This window comes from Ambystoma mexicanum, chromosome 8, assembly GCF_040938575.1.
Source record: "Ambystoma mexicanum isolate Mex_15411 chromosome 8, UKY_AmexF1_1, whole genome shotgun sequence".
Classification (NCBI taxonomy): domain Eukaryota; kingdom Metazoa; phylum Chordata; class Amphibia; order Caudata; family Ambystomatidae; genus Ambystoma; species Ambystoma mexicanum.
Genome location: NC_090929.1, coordinates 838,590,949 through 838,605,536, shown reverse-complemented (window position 1 = coordinate 838,605,536; position 14,588 = coordinate 838,590,949). Strand labels below are relative to the sequence as shown.

General features: G+C 43.5%; 1 protein-coding gene across 8 annotated transcripts in view; it reads right to left on the bottom strand.

The window, feature by feature from the left end:
- Nucleotides 1-14,588, bottom strand: part of LOC138472502 (uncharacterized) — a 215,835-nt gene that overhangs the window by 48,552 nt on the left and 152,695 nt on the right. The window lies entirely within an intron of this gene.

Sequence of the window (14,588 nt, the reverse complement as noted above, 5' to 3'; positions counted from 1 at the left end):
CGCCGTCTTGGAAGGACTGCGATGTAGTGCAGCCAGGCGTCTCCATCTGCACCACACAGACCATCTATGCTTATGCAGATGAGAGATCATACTAGGATTGTGGTTTGCTGACCACTGTCAGGTGGAGGACTTAGGCCTTCCTCTAAAAACATGTCATGTTTAACAATATTAAGTACACAGTCTATCATTGGTCTTCACACTATAAGGCCCTTAATTAAATGGCCCTCTACAATTGGTTGGCACGCACGTAAGCTCAAACCCAGGTGCCAGGAGGTGGACTTGATTTTACCTCCCCACCCAATTAACTCAACATCTCTCATAACCTAAGCCTTCTGCCATAAAATTGTCTTTGAACTTGGCCTTGCAAAGTGTCCTTGTCTGTGGGAATATATGGGAGTGCAGGCTCTCACTATCGTTGTTCTAGGACTCCAAGCTGAACTCTATTTCCATCCTTGGCAGACGTGACAGGAGACCACGATTTGGTCCATTTTGCAGCATTTAAATGTCTTAAATTAATAAAACTTGGCACCCTTGGTGTTCTTTCTTTGCACCTTAACTAGGGATGATTCATCCTTTGCATATTCACTGCTTTCAAAAATAGATAACCAACCATGGCTGCTTCAAATTTGATACAAGGCCAGACAGCCTTGCAATGCGCTTCCCCGGCCTCTGCTTATTCTTGCTCCAACACAGTTCTCGGCCTTTCCTGTCCCGGGGTCTGGATTTACTAAATTCATGACACCGATGTCCAGCTCCTATACAATGGTGGATTTGCCTGCAGTGTAATCACTACATATAGCCAGCTTCTATGATGATTTAGTCTACTTGCGTTACAGCATCTGTACAATTATTGAACGGTTGATTTTTGCAGCACTTCTCACACTTGCAGTCTTCTTGCATATGAAAGTTTACTCGATTTTTAACTTCGTCATCAGTTTTTGTAAGATCCATGCATTCTCTTCAGCCAGTATTCTCGGGGCGTCACTCATGTTTCTTGTGATGACACTGGCTTCTCGTTTCGCTCCTTTTCATATTCCTTCAGGGAATTCCTCTCTCAGATTGTCATCTCTTCAGGGATGCATTCAATAGTGTTTTCTCAGTGGGTACCTTCTTTCGATTATTCGCTGTGGTATTGGCAAAACTGCTGGTGTCAAGCATGGTACAATCTCAGGCTTCCAACATATAAGAGGTGGGGGTGAGGGATTTCTTGCAGAGGCATGGAACTGCTCCTCTACATTCCCCCCTCTGATCGAGTCCTCGACCACCTCCTCAGTTGTTTCCACATGTTGATATTTTCTCTTGAAGAAGTGCTTCTTCAGAGTCCAGATCTTCATCACCCCCCTCAGGGTGCCGGCTGATTTACCATGCTGATCTATACTCCAGGTCATGTAGTTGCACTGTCCATTCAGATCACAATAGGCCCATTGTCACACATACTTCTTATGTTTCTTTTGATACAGGAACTTTGTTCCTTCAGGTGCTACGATGCTGGCCTCTATATATTTTCTGACTTCTTTATTTGTCAATTCCTTGGGTCCAAACCCAGATTCGACATTGATCGTGATCTTCATTCCTAATGTCTTCTTTGCTGTCTTCATGTACTGGGTGATCATTATCCTGATCCCACATCGCTGTACCTACTGCACTTGTGGTGCTTGTGTCTGATAAAATGTGTGATCCTGGGCAAAACCCTATCTAGTCTCTGTGCTATATGGTGGAGGATAAGTTGTCTCCCCTCTTGAGAATTTACCATTTTGTACATTCCCTTGGCTTCCACATACACATGCAATATGCCCTGTCATCCCACAAGTCCAACATACTGGGGGTGCCCGTCTGACAAGCCCTCCTTTATTATATCCTCCTTGAGTACTCTGATTCTCATTCTGTGTCCCTTGAAAACTACCTTGATTATTTTGGAATCCACCTCCTCTTCCTCTATAGCCTGTGCCTCTGCCTCATGGCACAAACCCATATCCACCTTGATCCATTGGTCGCAGATTACTCGCCTGCGATGCATCCATGGTTTCATGCATTCCCAATCCTTCTCCGCATGTCAATACTACCCCTTGTATGGCAAATTTTGACAATGTTTTCTGAACTAACTTGGCTTCCTCGATTTTCCTATTCTCATCTTTTTTCTTATTTTTTTCTTGTATTAACCTACAATGATGTACTATCGTCAGCTGTATCACAGTCCATGGCTTCGCTTCCATCCCTACTTGTTTGTTCATCTGCCTCTGTACTGGCTCAGGCAACCCCTGGCATAAAATGTGGTAAAATAATGCCACTGTCTTGTAGAGGAGGAGCCAAATGCCTCTACCAGAAGTGCCACCCCTATTCTGCCTATATGTTGGAAGCCGGAAATTGCAACATGCACAACGATGATAATGATACCTATACCGCAAAAGATTTTTGAAACAAGGTATCCACTGAGAAAGCCCTATAAGATGTATCTGCAGAAAGATGACGGTCCCCTGAGGGAGAGCTCCGAAGAAGTGTGAAGATGAACAAGAGAGGCTGGTGACGTCACAAGAGATGAGAGTGATGCAATGAGAAGGATGACCAGAGAAGAGAATGTATAAACCTAATGGAATCAGATGACGAAATAAAGAATGGAGTAACTTTTGATGTGCGGAATGAAGATTGCACGTGTGAAGAACACTGAAGAAAATATAAGTCACTTTATAACTGTACAGATGCTGCAACGCAAGTAGACTAAGTAATCATGAAGGCTGGCTATAGGTGGTGAATAGACTGCAGGAAGTTCCACCAATATATATATATATATATATATACGTGCATAGAATCTGGATATTTGATGTTGCATCTTTAGTAAGCCAGGACCCGTGAAAGAGAAGGGCTGAAAATTATGGCACAGCAGAGAAAATGACTGAAAATTGAAGAAGGATTGAGAAGGCTGCCTGACCCAGTGTCTGACCCAGTGTCAAGGCTTGGGGCAGCCAAGAACTGATCATCTATTCAAGAAGATACAAAGAACGTGAGAAGCGGGGCAAGCTCTTGTTAAGCTGCAACGTAAAGACCATATGAGTGTCAAGTTGAATTAATTTAAATACGAAGAAGGCGCTCAAACACAGTCTCCTGTCACATGGGGTAGATATTCTAAACATATACAAAAATGGACCAGTAGAATAGGGGATGACCTATCATACGCATCTATCTTTGTATAAATATTAATAAATGCCACAGTTTCAATTTTAATTTTTATCAAAACTAATTCCATCACTTAAAAAACTTTTTCAAAATGTCTACTCAAACTCACTCATTCCTACCATGCATTCACTTTCACTTTATCTTAAAAATCGTGCACTTCCCATCTATACCCATGACATCTTGGTCATGTTTCACAATCTATAATTTTCACACTGTACAATATGTTGGTTGTTGTGACAATGCAGACAAACCTTGTTGGGTGTGAAATATTCCTTTGCTATCAACTGAGGATACGTTTGCTCACCTAAGGGCGATCTGAAGGATGCCTGAATATTATAAAAGTGAGCATTAAGTAACGAAACATTGCACGATGAGGTGAATAGTGAAATTAGTAGACCGAATGAATGGCGGTTATACATATTGCATCCTTGTGGTTTTGTCTTTAAAAATAGGGATAGGTCCACGGGTGTAATAAGGATTAATCCGAGTGTCTGACATTTGTTGTGTAATTAACCATCATAATTAATGTTGATCAAATTGTTACTGATTAAGAATCATTCTTCACATTTAGAGTAAGATATAAATAAAAGGGGATGGCTTGATGACAAATCAATAAATGTTTTTTATTGCTTTTTTAGGTGGTGTGATTCACCCAATCTTGTCAAATGGGAATTAAACATTCTCCCATTGTGGTCCTGATGAAGGTTGCATTACCAGGAGGACATTATTTCTGAGGTCCTAACAGGCAACTGAAACATGTGTCGACGACTATTACTGTGTAATTGATTATATACAGATAACTTCATTTGACAACAAACAGAAGAAAATTCAAAGTGTGAAAATTATAGATTGTCAAACATGACCAAGATGTCATGGGTATAGATGGGGAATGCAAGACTTCTAAGATAAATTGAAGTGAATGAGTGTGAGTAGACCGTTATGAAAGATTTCAAAATTGTAGGTAATATTCCTTCCATGTGGCAACCCCCAAACCTTTTGCTGTTGTTTTACACCCTGATCTAGACTTTGCCAGAGAAGCGCAGCCTTAAGCCGCACTCCTCTGGGCTTTCGCTCAATTCTTCTGGGGACACTGACATGCCCTTAAGACAGTCAGTACTGGGAGACTTCGTTTCCCTTAGTCCTTTCCTCATGTTGCAGCTTTTGAGCAACATGAAACAAGAGTGCACCGTAACTTACATTACCGCGCTCTTGGGTCTCTAGTCATTCCCAAGGCCCTAGAAACTCTCGCTGGACTTATTATGAAATGTGGAAGTGTGTCACGGACGGGACTGGTGGCAGCTATCGTTTCTTTGTGTTTTGAACCCCCTTTTTGCCATGTTAACCATGCTTCCCGCGTTTGGCCCAAATGGGTGGCCTGGCCTCCAAAATGGCCATCCCAAGGGGAATCTATGTCCTGTCCGCTGACCGTCTTGCCCCTTCACCTTCCCCCATGTCGAGCCGACCCGGGGCAGTCCTTATTTGGTCATGCACTTTCCCACACAATGCTTTCGCGGGATTCTGCATGCCTTGTGTGTGCCTCCAGGATGTGGGCTGCGATGTCTGTTCCCAATACACATCCTGGATGCCAGAGAGTCTAGAGTGTCTTGAATGCCTGGGACCACAGTGGTCCGTGATAGGTCCACATATGGTGTGAGTGTTTGTGAGCGGATCTCCCATTGGGCCCTCTCCGTTTTGGCGCGAAGGGAACTTTGGATAAGAGGAGGCCGAAAACACCACTTCCATGTCGATCTCCTGAGTTCTCATGAACAAAGGATCAGGAGCCAAGTATCCTGCAACTAAGAAGCTGAGTCGAGGAATCGCTGGTGACCCGCTGAAGGTTTGGCACCCTGCACTGCTGTCGTCCTGCGAGACCACTCGGCCTCTGATTGAACGAGAAGGTCTGCAAAGGCGCTTCGACCCTTTAGAATAGTGGAAACAACTATTCTCGGCACCTTCACCAAATCCTGTACGTAAGCATTCGGAAGCGTCCCTGGGCCATCCAGTGGACTGACCAGCCTACACAGGAATCTTGCTCTTTAACCGCCGTCTGGCTTACTGCTAATCCTGTGTCCTCGGCACTCTCACACGATTCGTACACTTGGTGTTCCCAGGTCTGAAGTGAGACGTGTGCTTTGGGACTGCAATACACACAGTTGCCAAGTTGCCCTGCTGTGGTAACAAATATGTGCGTGTTCGTTGCATCTGGGACACCCTCGACCCTGACTCCTGCTGTCGCGGAATCTACACGGCATCGAGACGTCCCTCTGATCGCATCTGAACCTGCCAGTACCGAAACTTCACCGGAGAAGCCTGGGTCTGCCTGCATCGGGGACCGGTGAGTAGTCAATACCCTAACCGGTCGCCCTCCCGCAGGAGCCTGTGGCTTTCCATCGCTGTTGTAAACAGCAACTCCTTTACCGCACTCACGCCCTGCTTCTGCCCCCAAGTGAAGGCCTTGCCTGAGTCACAGGGATTTGTTCACCATCTTTTCGTCCACCTTTCTGAACTGCCTGATTTCCCTGAAGAGACTCTCCTTTGCCCGTTCGCACCCGCGGGTCCAGGTACTTTTGAGCACAAGGCTCCACTCTTTGTAGGGCTCAGACTTCCTTCTAGTTAGGTGGCCTCTGATGTCGAACTGGGTCTAATAATTACTTGCACTGCCTGTTTTCCTCCCCATCTAGGTGGTCTGCATATTTCGTGCTTCTTAGACGAGAAGAGGAAAGAGTTAGAAGGGATATGAGAAAGCAAAGAAAATTAGAGAAAGAAGTGGAACAAAAAAGAAGACAGCGGGAACGCGATTTTGATCGCATTCAGAAGGAGTTAATGGAACGAAATCCAGTAATCTGATGGGGCGATATAGAGGAGTTTCTTCAATTAAAGGAGGCAATGCCAGGGACATCTAGGGTTGCCCTAGAAGAGACTTTTGACAAAAGGGGCATTGGAGATAGGGTTGATAAGGCCTAGAAAGACTTAAGAGAAGGTAGCATATTGGGAAGCCAAGGGAAGGGAGATCGATCGCTGGTCTTCCAATCACGAAGTGAAGAAAGAGACCCGTTCAGTCATGAGCATAGCGCTTTGCCCTTAGAAAGGCTGACTTTAGATAAGGGTGAAGGGGATGAGAGCCATACCAGTTGGGGGCTAGATATGTCAGACGAAGAGAGAGACACCTCAGTGGGGAGGAGGGAGGAAGTGCATGCGGTCCCGATGGATGTTTGCAGACAGACAAGGAAGTAAGATGGTCTGATTTAGAGCAACCTAAGGAGAGGATGCCAGATCCTGTAGCATATCCAGAGCATCCTAGAGGACGATCATATAGCGAGAAGGGAGAGTCACAGCCATATGTGAGCAAGCTGATGCCAGGTAGAAAGTGATCAGGAACCATTGTCCCCACTATGGATAGGCAGACAATGGGAGTCGATCGCGGATTGAGATACACGCAGTTCTGGAGAAAGGAGAGGCCAGACTGCAGTATATTTCATGGCCACAAAGGGATAAGGATAATTTAAGATGCAAACTCCCTAGTTTAAATGATAACATTTGGATGAGTGCAGGCTCTTCAAGTGTCACAGCACAAAACACAGCGCACAATGGAGCACCATTTAATAATTGTAGAGCAGATGTCAGCTCTCAGGGTGCAGTATCCCGACAAATCAGATATGGTTGCAATCATGACATGTAAGATGAAAGAAGATGAGGATCTGCTTGTTTATATTCAGGGATTCAGGAGATCTGAACTCTTGAAACTTGTGGGGAAAAACATTAGCCGTATTTTACCCCATTTTATGTCAGGAATTGCCCAAACAGGTACATAGGCAGCTCAAGAAACTAGTGGGAATGGAAGCAAAGCCATGGGCAGAGATACAGTTGACTATAGTGCATCACTGTCGGCTGTTGCAGGAGAAAAAGAGGAAGAAGGAAGATGCTAGGAAACTTGAGGAAGGCAAGTTAGTTCAGAAGAAATTGTCAAAATATGACATAAAAGGGGCAGTATTGACACTTGGAGAAGGTCTGGAAATACAGCAAGCAGTGGGTACATAACAGACACATAATCACTGCCAGATGGGCCAAGGAGGGAATGGATTTGTGTCACGAAGAAAAGGAATGGGATATAGAGGTAGGGGAGGTTTTCAGAATAATCAAAGCGGATTTTCAGAATATGCAGAATGATAATCAGAATGTGCAAGTAGGATTTAACCTAGGGGGACTAGTAAGAAGTACCCATTTGTTAATCGACTTGAGGCCTTCAGTATCTACTCTTCCTTCAATCTGACCACTTCACCTTCCGTGCACAGAGTGCCCATGGAAACTGGGCAGGGATTTAATCAAAGGGGGACCTGCCCACCATATTGGTTCTTCTTGCAAGTTTATTTCTATCAGATGCTCTCCACGGGAAACCCTGCAATCTTCTGGCTAATGGCAGAGGATGCTCGATCATCCGAAACTCTGGAGACAAACTAGTTTGGATCTTTTTCAACCATTGGCACCTCTACCACATGAGCATATGGCCCTTTAGTAACGTCCATGAATAAAGTCCAAATAATCAAACCAACTCAGGAAGATGGTAATTGTTCTGTTTTATTAACAATGATCTAAAACAGGGAGGTTACAACGGACATCAAGGGACGTTCGCTCAGGCTCTCAGCGATTTTCTCCTAAAAACATCCTTATATGCAAAAATACATCAGAAGTGACATCATACTACGTGGCAAATAATAGAAAATCTATCAAAGGCTGTGCTAGGCTTAAGGGGAACATATATGTAGACATTGCATAGGGAGGGACTAGGATTGTGATTTGCTGCCCACCGTCAGGTGGACGATTTATGCCTACCTCTAAAAGCATGTAATCTTAACACTATTAAAAGTACACAGCCTATCATTGGTCTTCACGCTATAAGGCCCTTCATTATACGGCCCTCTACAATTGGCTGGCAGGCTCGTGCCATGTCTGGAACATTCGGTTCACTTAGCAGCACGTGAGCTCAAACCCAGGTGCCAGGAGGTGGACTTGACTTTACCTCCACACCCAATTAACCCAGGATCTCTCATCACCCATGTCTTCTGCCATGAAAATTGTCTTTGAACCTGGCCTTGCAAAGTATCCTTGTCTATGTGAATATATGGGAGTGCAGGCTCTCACTAACACTGTTCTAGGACTCCAAGCTCAACTCTATTTCCATCCTTGGCTCACATGACAGGAGACCACGATTTGGTCCATTTTGCAGCATTTAAATGTCTTAAATGAATAAAACTTGGCACCGTTGGTGTTCTTTCTTTGCACCTTAACGGATGATTCATCCTTCGCACATTCACTGCTTTCAAAAATAGATAACCGACCTTGGCTGCTTCAATTTTGATACTAGGCCAGACAGCCTCACCATGCGCTTCCACACTCTCAGCTTATTCTTGCTGCAACACAATTCTCTGCCTTCCCTCTACATCGGTCCGGGCTTACTAAATTCATGACACTGATGTCCAGCTCCTATACAGTGGTGGCTTCGCCTGCAGTCTAATCACTATCTATAGCCAGCTTCTATGATGACTTATTATACTTGCGTTACAGCATCTGTACAATTATTGAACAGTTGATTTTCTGCAGGCAGCACTTCGTACACGTGCAGTCTTCTTCTCGCATATGAAACTTTACTCGATTCTTAACTTCATCATCAGTTTCTGTAAGATCCATGCATTCTCTTCAACCAGTATTCTCGGGGCGTCACACATGTTTCTTGTGACGTAATTAGCTTTTCTCTTTGCTCCTTTTCATATTCCTTCCATGAGTTCCTCCCTCAGATTGTCATCTCTTCGGGGATACATTTGATAGGGGTTTCTCAATGGGTACCTTCTTTCGAATATTCGCTGCGGTATTGGCACAACTGCTGGTGTCAAGCATGGTACAATCTCAGGCTTCCAACATATAGGAGGTAGGGGGCAGGATTTTCTACACATGGTTCATGACCTGATACAACCAACATTTCCACACATACTGACGAAGGTAGTAATAGCTCCCCTAAACCACGCAACAACACACATGGCTACCAAAAATACCAGTGGCAAAAGATAATATAAAAAAATTATTTTACATCATTGAACAGTTCGTGAACACCAAGGGTTTCCTGAACTGCACACATGTGCGATATACCATGTGTGTCACCCATTGGGAGGAAGCATGTCTTCCAGAACTGTAAGCAATAGCAAACCCTAAATGTACAGATAACATGTGACACACACATGACCTGCACAGCCTGTTTCACTAGGATCTCTAGGTCCACACAGGACTTCATGGTGCTGTAAAACAGTACCCTGGATGCATTCATGACCACACACATGGGACAACTGGCATGTCTCCTTGTAAGTGAAACATAGAGAGTGACAGGGGAGTGACTCAGAGGTTGAACACTGAGTGCCACTTAAGGTAGAGGGCTCAGGTGGCACTGCTGTGACAGTGAGGGTGATGGGACAAGTCTTATTGGAGATGGACAGTTATCATATAACCCACACTTATCTAATGTATCCCCAAGCACATCCCAATGATATATCATAATTCATTTATAACACTATTTCTAGGTGCAACAAGTCAAGGGATGGAAGACAGAGGGAAAACAAGACAAATTATCTTACTAGACCTTGTGTTATTCAGATCATACAAGTGCAAGAACGAAAGGTGCAAACAGAAAGGGAGGGAGGAAGTTCAAGGGAGAGGGGAGGGGAAAACAGGACACACATGCTCTGAGTAAGTGCAGCTAAGGCAGGGCGCCTCTGGGTAGTACATGGACATTACTAACTGCTTATCCTCTTTAAACTACATTGATATTATTTTCTGTAATTTTGTCACCTGTTCATGAAGAGAGGTGAAAACAATGTACTCAGTGCTTTACTCAAGGATGACAGTGATAAAAAATCTGTGGAAAATCAATCTGGTAAATACCAATACCATGTGTGATAAAGAGAGTTGTACTGGATGATTAGACCTTTACCACTAAACATGCAGTAACCATAATTACTGCAAGTAAAAACACAACAAAATTGCATTTGAGAAAACCAATAATGTATCATTGCTTCCAGTGATGCTGGTACCCGAAGAAGAACCACCACATATGCTCAAGTATACACCTCAGAGGGCAGCCAGCATAGGAGTTCAATCCATCAAAAATAACAGCCAGGGAAAGGCATCCATTTTCCAAGATAGTCTGCTTAGATGCCCGTGATTAGCAAGTGTACATTAACCAAGAACTCTTTAGGATGACATTTATGGTTAAAACCTCTATGCCCATTGTACGCACCCATGTTCCACATTAACAAATACAGTATAAAGAGTTTTTAGTTTGTACAACATATTAGGCGCTTCCCAAGGAAACCACCACCACTATAAATAGCAAACTCATCCCAAACAAAACTACTGCACCATTAAGGGTGCTCTAATTAATGCCAGGTCACTCCCAGAACATGCCCTAGAGATCGCAGACTTTATCATAACACAAAACCTCAACTTCTTAGCGATCACAGAGACCTGGTTACATGGTGCAGCTGGAACATCACTTTCACTCGCCATTCCTAATGACTACTCCATCACTCGATGCAATAGAGATTCTAACCAGTCAAAAGGCGGGGGTGTTGCCTTCATCTCTAAAACTTCCCTAGGCCTCAGACCAATATCAAATCTGCCTTTCCCTTCAGCAGAACTGCTATCATTCAAGCTCCTGTATCAGCCACCCAAACACTCACTATGCATCTTATCTATAGGACGCCTGGGCCTGTAACGACATTTTAAGATGATATTACAACCCTGCTCTCATCCCAAACAAAGATCAGCTCAAAAATGATTCTCCTGGGCAACTTCAATCTCGGCTTCCAAGATGCTTAGGATACCAAAGCACTAGACATTGCCAACACTAGAACTGAACTAGGCTTCCTCCACCACATTCAGGAACCCACCCACATCAAAGGCAGGACCCGTGATTGGCTTGCAGACATGAACTGAAACATCAACATCCTATCCAACACTCTATGTGCTTGGTCAGACCACCATCTGATCACGTTCACCATTAAGCATGACAACCAGATCATCAAGCAGAACGTCTCGCCGCCCATCAGTACTAAAAACAATAGAAACATAACTAGTGAAAAACTGCTGCAGCTGATACTACCCATCCTTATCAATGCCACTGAGTTGCTTACTGATCCCACAGCGCTGGTTGGTACTTACAATCAAACTATTTTAAAGGCTATCAACACCATTGCTCCAATTAAACTACAGAAATCTAAACCACGTGCCCACCTCATTTCTTGGTTTACGCCACAACTTAGAATATTACACACAAAAAAAAGAAATGCAGAGGCCCTCGGGAAGAGCCTTCCCATTACACACAACAAGGACAAACTTGTGCTGGCATCCCTCAACCACAAAGAGGCAATCTTCCAAGCCAAAAATGACACGTACAACAACCGGTTCATCCAAGCCAAATCGAGTACTAAAGAACTGGAATTACCAGTCGTCCTCCTGACACTTGTGTCAAAGACTGCACATGGTGCAGCAATATTCAAAAAGCACTCCTAGGTAAAATCACTATGCTCCAAAATAAAATCAAAGCCAAAAAAGCCAGTCTATTACACGACACACTCCTAAACACTGCTACAGCACACCCACAAGCTGTTCAATTTCACACCGCTCTCCATCAAAGATGTAGAAAACATAATCATTAAACTCAAACCATCTAATTGTCAGGGAGACACCTGGCCAGCCCCCATCATTAGGGGAGACAATGAAAGAACTAGCACCATTAATCACTTTTCTAATAAACACCTCAATTAACACTGGTATTGTTCCCAATAATCTCAAAGACACCTGGGTTCTTCCCTTACTCAAGAAACCTTCATTAGACCCGAGCATTCCCAAAAACCTTGGGCCTATCACTACCGTTCCCTTTTTATTGAAAATCCTAGATAGAGCAGCCTATCTGCAAATTCAGGACCACCTAGAATTAAATAACCTCCTTGGCCTCAGACAATCTGGCTTCAGACCTGGGCATGGTGTAGAGGAGGTCCCAGACATGGCCTGCACTCCAGCCACCCATTTTGAGATACCAGGAACATGCTCACCAAGATATGTGACGTATGAGGAGCAAATAAACCAACAGAGAGGAGCGCTAGGGCTCTGCCCAGTGCCCATCAGAAGAGCAATTCCTGTTGACGTGCCTATAACCAGACAACCGTGGGCAGAACGGTACCCGTTGAGACAACCATACCAGCAGTTGACACGAAATGAAGACTATTTACAAACTGTCCCCGAAGACACTCAAAGGGCCTTAATGGAAGGTGAATGGTGACGACACAAGGGCCTTGACTGGCGTACTGTAAATGGTTTCAATCCAGCACTCCACCTAAGTGAATGCCTAGCGAGAGATGCCCAGCTGGAATCCTTAATTATATATTTTTATGTCTAAAGTTCTTTTATTTCTGAATGATGTACCATTATATCACGCCCCTCTCTTTGAATCTCCCCGGTCTCACTGAACCAAGAAGTAGGTTGTTTTGCAAAGTTAAAAGATTTATTTGATGAATTGAACAATATGTATATCACACTTTTATGAATATGAACAATATCTAAATATCACACTATTAATATTTATACAATGATCAGCTATGGGTGATATGACAATAATCACAATCTCTTTAATCAATAGGAGTATGGGTGAGAAGAATAATGTAGCATAGAATAGAACTTTGTGTGGGTTCAATGAAATGCAATGATAGGAAATTAATACGGCACAGAAATAAAACTTGATGTGAATTCAATCAAATGCAATGTAATCACTCTTTCCCCCTGATACTACTCAATCCCCCCTAATATGCAATATAGAGATGGAAGGGGAGAAACAGGTTTCAGGAATAGACACTCTACAAATGCAGTGTCAATCCAAGTCCCCCCCAGCAAGCTTAGAGAAAAACCAGAATGATTTTAAAACAGGTCAAATGCTTTTAAATGTGATTTCAAATGACAGGGAAAACACTGAAAAATGACTTTAAATCACTAATTGGGATTCAAATCTAGTGGGAGCAACTTTGGATAGCTTCAGGTAAACACTAGCAATGATGGTTGAATGACTAACAGATATGAAACTGAATTCAGAGGTTGAATGCAAAGAATAGCTATTTTACATCGGATAAAATTAAGCCAAATGCAGAACCGCGGCAAACTTTTCTGCGTGCGTTAAGCACAATTGCGGCGAAACTATAGGGAGTTGGAAAGCTGAGGATGTTAGCCTCAATTTGACACTTAAATTTCGTTCCTAGCATATACGGTCAGAAGTTATGAAGATTTTAGTAAAGGTCGATGTTTCTCAAAAAGAGTCAAGATTTCCAATGAAAGATGCGCTTTTGAATATTACAAACAAGGATTGGCTTTACACTAAGGGGCTATGAAGATGCAAGATACCAACGGTACAGCCACCAGTCCAGAGGCGCCTCTGTCTGATCTTTGCCCGCTGCCACACTTGCCTTTCTTCAGCAAATATATATTAGCGCAAAGATTATTTATCACTACAATTATCACAGGACTATATGGATGAGAAAATGATTCAGGACAGACAAAAGAGATTCTACAATGCAGTTCTGGATATGATAGAATGGGTTTTGGATTAGATTACTTAAGGATAAGAGATTGGCTATGGACAATTCTATGCTAAATACTCACAACTATGGTTTTGGAATAGGCCCGTCAGGATCTGGTCAAAGGGTTTTAGACTGGAATCTGCTAGCCACCGGACAGGATTCAGGCGCTTGGTTCTGCACTCAGCAAGGCACTCTGGTCTCTGCATGGCCTCTGGTTCCAGATCTGATGGTTCGGTTCTGGGTTACAGCTCTGCTCTACTGGTTTGGATCTCTGGGTTCTAGCAAGAGTTCTTGCCAAGAAGCAGAAAAACAGCACAGCCCGGCTGTTGAATTTTTTGTGCCCCTTGGAAGTTTGGGGTTAAAATCAGGTTGCAAGATTTTAAAGGCCAGCTGAGAAGAGTTCAGCTTTGGATTGGGCCTTCTGCTTTCAGAGTTCTGGAGTCTGGATCTGGGTTCTCCTGCAGAGCGCTTCGCCAATAAATCAGTTGATGGGTGAATGTCTGTGTCTCTAGGTCCTCAACAGTCCCTATTTATGTATTTCCCAAGGGGGTGGATAGGCTGATTATACTAAGCCCACCTTCTAGGAAACTGATTGGTTAAAGTATGCCTCTCCTGATTTGAGAAGGAAACCAGTGTGTCATGATGTGTCATGATGATGCTGTGTTTATGGTCCAGGGAAAAACCTCCCCTTTGTTTCTACACAGAAAATATATTTTTCATATAAACCATATTTACAATATCACCAACTTGCTAATACATATTTACATTACAGATTAAATAAGGCACGTATCTGTCCAAGTCCCATCT